Source organism: Thunnus thynnus, chromosome 9 (genome assembly GCF_963924715.1).
Source record: "Thunnus thynnus chromosome 9, fThuThy2.1, whole genome shotgun sequence".
Taxonomy (NCBI): Eukaryota; Metazoa; Chordata; class Actinopteri; order Scombriformes; family Scombridae; genus Thunnus; species Thunnus thynnus.
In genome coordinates this window covers 33,568,333-33,575,620 of record NC_089525.1, presented here as the reverse complement: position 1 = coordinate 33,575,620, position 7,288 = coordinate 33,568,333, and the positions used below count along the sequence as shown (strand labels likewise).

The 7,288-nt window shown below is 43.7% G+C and overlaps 1 protein-coding gene across 1 annotated transcript in view; it reads left to right on the top strand.

Moving 5' to 3' along the window:
* The window catches only part of ltc4s (leukotriene C4 synthase), a 4,831-nt gene extending 4,807 nt beyond the window's left edge, over window positions 1-24 (top strand). The window contains exon 5 of the mRNA XM_067598204.1: window positions 1-24. This exon is cut by the window's left edge and continues 648 nt beyond it. The gene's annotated coding sequence lies outside the window, so the exon portion shown is untranslated.
* The last annotated feature ends 7,264 nt before the right edge of the window (window positions 25-7,288 follow it).

The following is a 7,288-nucleotide window of genomic DNA, read 5'->3' as shown; positions in this document are numbered from 1 at the left end:
CGAGAATAAAGTTGGATTCATTCAGTTTCTGTTTATTTGTCTTTGTGGATCTTCATCCTCATCATCATCATCATCTGTTCTCTCTGACGTGGTTATTTGGTTATTTTTTATAGTTTCCATTTCACAACATTTTCTATAATTGCATAACTTCTTATACAGTTTACTGTCAGTCTGTCTGTTCATTCCAAAACTAAATGACAATCAGAGATTTAAATTCTGCAGATTATTGATTAACTACTTTAATTAATATGAATCCTGTTTATTTCCTACAGTTTTACCTTGTAAACATTAAACATCTTAACATCCATCACAATATGAATCTTATATACTGATATTGTCAGACACATTTATGTAACATACAGCAGTGGAAAGTAACTAAGTACATTTACTGAAGTACAGTATGAGGTACTTGTACTTTACTTGAGTATTTCCATGTGATGCTACTTTCTACATTTCAGAGGGAAATATTGTACTTTCTACTCCACTACATTTATTTGACAGCTTTAGTTACTTTTCAGATGAAGATTTGACACAATGGATAATATAACAAGCTTTTAAAATACAACACATTGTTAAAGATGAAACCAGTGGTTTCCAACCTTTTTGTCTTTTAATCTGTTTAACAAACAAAAGAAGACATGAAGACGTCATCTTGAGACTTTTTATTTTACGTATTTCAAACATTTTATAGATATTTAATAATTGATTAATTGAGAAAATGTCACTCAGAGACACACTGCAGATGTAAAAGTCCTTCAACACACAGTTCTAGTGTTTGTCCTGACGAACAGGATGATGTAAGAATATCTGATATTTATTATAAAGATGATCATCAGACCATCAGCTGATGACGACAGACAGAAACACTCTGACTGCTCTCACAGCTCAGCTGATGCCTCCAGGTAGAACTGAGCTGAAATTACACTTTTATGACTCTTTTTCCTGGAATTTCAACTCAAATCAATATATATTTATCTCAGTAAAGACAAACTGCATCTGCATCGGCTCAGCAGACACAGAAGAGGAAACAAAATCACAGAATGAAAAACAACCAAAGGCTGAAAGATTAAAAAACGATATAAATACATTAATACATAACTGATTATATAATAACTGCAAACACAGTGAGGAGCAGGATGTATTATGGATCTGTGAGTAACTTCCTGTAGTGTCCTTTCATTTGGACTCGTCGGTGCAAAGAAGGAACCAGATCCTGGACTACAGAGACCACGGAGACCACGGAGACAACAGAGACCACAGAGACCACGGAGACAACAGAGACCACGGAGACCACAGAGACCACGGAGACCACAGAGACCACGGAGACAACAGAGACCACGGAGACCACAGAGACCACAGAGACCACAGAGACCACGGAGACAACAGAGACCACAGAGACCACGGAGACCACGGAGACAACAGAGACCACAAAGACAACAGAGACCACGGAGACCACAGAGACCACGGAGACCACAGAGACCACAGAGACCACAGACACCACGGAGACAACGGAGACCACAGAGACCACAGAGACCACGGAGACAACAGAGACCACAGAGACCACAGAGACCACGGAGACAACAGAGACCATGGAGACCACAGAGACCACGGAGACCACAGAGACCACGGAGACCACAGAGACCACAGACACCACGGAGACAACAGAGACCACGGAGACCACGGAGACCACGGAGACAACAGAGACCACGGAGACCACAGAGACCACGGAGACCACAGAGACCACAGACACCACGGAGACAACAGAGACCACAGAGACCACAGACACCACGGAGACAACAGAGACCACGGAGACCACGGAGACCACGGAGACAACAGAGACCACGGAGACCACAGAGACCACGGAGACCACAGAGACCACGGAGACCACAGAGACCACAGACACCACGGAGACAACAGAGACCACGGAGACCACGGAGACCACGGAGACAACAGAGACCACGGAGACAACAGAGACCACGGAGACCACAGAGACCACAGAGACCACGGAGACCACGGAGACCACAGAGACAACAGAGACCACAGAGACCACAGAGACCACAGACACCACGGAGACAACAGAGACCACAGAGACCACAGAGACCACAGAGACCACGGAGACAACAGAGACCATGGAGACAACAGAGACCACGGAGACCACAGAGACCACAGAGACCACAGACACCACGGAGACAACGGAGACCACAGAGACCACAGAGACCACGGAGACAACAGAGACAACAGAGACAACAGAGACAACAGAGACCACAGAGACCACAGAGACCACGGAGACCACGGAGACAACAGAGACCACGGAGACCACAGAGACCACGGAGACCACAGAGACCACAGACACCACGGAGACAACAGAGACCACAGAGACCACAGACACCACGGAGACAACAGAGACCACGGAGACCACGGAGACCACGGAGACCACAGAGACCACGGAGACCACAGAGACCACGGAGACCACAGAGACCACAGACACCACGGAGACAACAGAGACCACGGAGACCACGGAGACCACGGAGACAACAGAGACCACGGAGACAACGGAGACCACGGAGACCACAGAGACCACGGAGACCACGGAGACCACAGAGACCACGGAGACCACGGAGACCACAGAGACAACAGAGACCACAGAGACCACAGAGACCACAGACACCACGGAGACAACAGAGACCACAGAGACCACAGAGACCACAGAGACCACGGAGACAACAGAGACCATGGAGACAACAGAGACCACGGAGACCACGGAGACAACAGAGACCATGGAGACAACAGAGACCACGGAGACCACAGAGACCACAGAGACCACAGACACCACGGAGACAACGGAGACCACAGAGACCACAGAGACCACGGAGACAACAGAGACAACAGAGACAACAGAGACAACAGAGACCACAGAGACCACAGAGACCACGGAGACCACGGAGACAACAGAGACCACGGAGACCACAGAGACCACGGAGACCACAGAGACCACAGACACCACGGAGACAACAGAGACCACAGAGACCACAGACACCACGGAGACAACAGAGACCACGGAGACCACGGAGACCACGGAGACCACAGAGACCACGGAGACCACAGAGACCACGGAGACCACAGAGACCACAGACACCACGGAGACAACAGAGACCACGGAGACCACGGAGACCACGGAGACAACAGAGACCACGGAGACAACGGAGACCACGGAGACCACAGAGACCACGGAGACCACGGAGACCACAGAGACCACGGAGACCACGGAGACCACAGAGACAACAGAGACCACAGAGACCACAGAGACCACAGACACCACGGAGACAACAGAGACCACAGAGACCACAGAGACCACAGAGACCACGGAGACAACAGAGACCATGGAGACAACAGAGACCACGGAGACCACAGAGACCACAGAGACCACAGAGACCACGGAGACCACAGAGACAACGGAGACCACAGAGACAACGGAGACCACAGAGACCACAGAGACCACGGAGACAACAGAGACCATGGAGACCACAGAGACCACGGAGACAACAGAGACCACAGAGACAACAGAGACCACAGAGACCACAGAGACCACAGAGACCACGGAGACAACAGAGACCATGGAGACAACAGAGACCATGGAGACCACAGAGACCACGGAGCTCCAGGCTGATCTGCATCATCTGCTTTATGCTGATGTCATAAAATGTAAGGAATGTGCACCAATAAAACACACTATCGTCTTGTTTTCCTGTCGCAGGTCACAGACAGCAGATAAAACAAAGACGTCATTTTGCATCAAAACATCAACAGTGTGGTCGTGTCAGCCAGAGATCATCTCTGATGACTCTGTACATGAACATATACGAAGGTCTACTGATGATCCTCTCTGCCTCAGAGTGAACATCTTCATCCTCACTGCTCAGGTTCAGCAGGGAGTCACAGGTGCATTGTGGGTCGGTGTGTTTTCTCCTCGATCACGCAGAAATCTAATCTCCTCCACAACGAACTGAAGACTAATTATAGAGCAGCTCAGCCTGAGTTTATATTAAGAGCTGACGGTGAACACACAGTTGTACACACACACACACACACACACACACACACACACACTTTACATTTATAAAGTACGTTAGTCAAGTACTTCAATAAGTTTTTGAGGTATTTACGTCAGTATTTCCATTTTCTGCCACTTTATAGTTTAATTCCACATTTATTTTACAGCTACAGTCACATAGTTACTTTACAGATGAAGATTTAACATTAAAACACATAATTATACATTTAACTGATTTTCCAAACAATCAGTGTGTAGTCGTGTATCCTGATTTCAGGTAGAGCTCCTTAAACGTGAGGATTTTCAACTTTAGTTTATTTTATATTTTATATTTTTAGGTTTTGGACTGTTGACCTTGAGCTCCGATGAAACAAATTAAAATATTTTATAGACATTTAATAATTTATTAATGGACAAAATAATCTCCTATCGTTGCTGCACTCACTCAGAGTTCTGCAGCGTTTCAGTTTTGACAATATTGGAGTCACATGAGGTAAATTTATTCTAGTCCAGTGGTTCCCAACCTAGGGATCGGGCCCCTCCGAAGGGTCAGCAGATAAATCTGAGGGGTGGTGAGATGATTAATGGGAGAGGAAAGAAGAAAAAACAAAGTTCTGATACACAAATCTGTTTTCAGTTTTTGGACTTTTTCTCTAATCTTTGATTTTTGCTGAAATATTGGATCATTTGAACATTTATTGAAATGAAAGCATGTGAGAAGTTTAGAGGGAAAAATCACTATTTGGTGGAGCTGTTAACAACTCATAGACATGTGAAATGTGACCCCGACTACACACTGCTTTTTGTAAGACGTCAAAAGCCAAAAAGGTTGGAAACCACTGGTTTCATCTTTAACAATGTGTTGTATTTTAAAAGCTTGTTATATTATCCATTGTGTCAAATCTTCATCTGAAAAGTAACTAAAGCTGTCAAATAAATGTAGTGGAGTAGAAAGTACAATATTTCCCTCTGAAATGTAGAAAGTAGCATCACATGGAAATACTCTAGTAAAGCACAAGTACCTCAAAATCAAATTACTTTGGTAAATGTACATAGTTACTTTCCACCACTGTCTGTAACAAATGACAATATAACAAATAACCAAAATACATCACAAAATGACCCATTCACAGTTAAGACTAAACTAAACTAGCTAACTGTATATAAAGTAGTGTAAACTAGCTCCACCTCCAGCAGCTACAACAGTAACATGCTGCTCTAACACTGATGCTTCACTTTTAATAATCTAATGATGTCATATATAATAATATATCAGTCAGAGGGACCAAACCACTACTTTTACTGCAATACTTTAACTACATCAAGCTCATAATACTTATGTACTTTTACTGCAATACTTTAACTACATCAAGCTCATAATACTTATGTACTTTTACTGCAATACTTTAACTACATCAAGCTCATAATACTTATGTACTTTTACTGCAATACTTTAACTACATCAAGCTCATAATACTTATGTACTTTTACTGCAATACTTTAAAGGACCAGTGTGTAGGCTGTAGTGGCATCTAGTGGTGAGGTTGCAGATTGCAACTAAACTTAAAGCCAATCTGCAGAAATATGTGTTAATCAACCACCAAAACCAGACCAGACCTGCAAACCGCCAACTTCTTTTACCAACCGTGTTTACTTAACACCAGTAGACTCAGTGATCTGTGGTCGGGGAGCAACATGCTGAGGTTTTGTTGTGAAATGTGTGATTATTACAACCTGTTACAACCTATCTAAGAACTACAGGGGTAAGCTCTGCTGTCGCTCTGGAGTTTGTTTTCTGCTCCTTTGTTGGTGAAATAATGTTGTTTTAGCTGTGTGTGTTCAGGCGACTGTCTAGTGGTTGATGGAGGAAGCTAGCCGTCTCATTAGCTGGAGAGCTAATATCTGCAGGGTGTTTCTACTCTGATAGCATTGTTTTTATTGTGTTGTTGTGTTGTTATGCTGGTTGTTTGTCGATGTTAGTAGGAGAGAGACGAGGCACTCAGGAGCAAAAACACCACTTCAATTAGATTTTAGTGGAAATCCTTCACATAGAAATCAGCGCACAGGCTGATACAGACGACTGAGAAAGTCTCATTTTTTATGTTACATGACCAGCTGTTCACTGACTGGCAATAAAATACATTAATACTGTAAATTGCTTCACAACTCTACATAAAGAACCTTTAAGTAAAGGATGTGAATCTGTCCTCCATCACTGATTACACAGAAACAATCATTCATCCTCATACAGCACCTCACACACAGACATGTTGATGTATGTCACACACACACACACACACACACACACACACACACACACACACACACACACACACACACACACACGGATCAGCTCATGTGTGGAATGTGTATTTGTGTGTATTTTTAGCGTCTCTCTGACAGACGGAGGAGCAGCAGTTGTTGTTGTTCAGCGTCAGAATAACTTTCCATCCGACAGCAGCTGCTTCGCTTTCTGTGCGACCACATCCACGTCTACCGTGACATCATCCTAACAGGCTCCGCCCCCCCCCCCAAAACTGCAGGATGTCCCAGCTCTGCTCTGCAGGAAAAACCGTTTTAGTCTGTTTATATAGACGAAAGATAAAAACTGTTAAATTCAGAGAAGCATTTTTCATACACTCTTTATTCTTGTGTGGAGTTTTCAGTCAGGTGTTTTACTTCCTTTAAGACATCAGGTGCAGGAAATACTGGAAAATCTGTTCTTAAATTCTGATATTTTATGTTTACGTTCAAACATAATTCACTAAAATCAAACACGATCACTAATAAACACGAGAGAGGTTTTATATTTTCAGTTTTATTAGAATCTGTTTCACATGATTGACATCACCTGAACTCCATGTAACGTCAACCAGGTTGTATTTTTTGTTAATTTAGGATCGTAATTCTTTCACATCTAATACCCTATAACAGTGGTTCTCAAAGTGAGGTCTGGGGACCCCCAGGAGTCCTTGAGGTGGGTCCAAGGGTCCATAAGTAACACAATGACAGAATGTTTGATTATATCGGTAAATGGTTTAATACTGTCTGTAAAACATCTAAAAGTAAAAGTCTCATCAGAGATGAGAGAGAGAGAGAGAGAGAGAGAGAGAGACCACTACTGGAAGCGACTCATCTTCTTCACACTTGATCCAATTAAGAGCCTGATGCTGATTGGCTGATGCACAGAAACTGATCTATGTGTTTGTAGCCCTTAATTGGATCAAGTTTACAAGC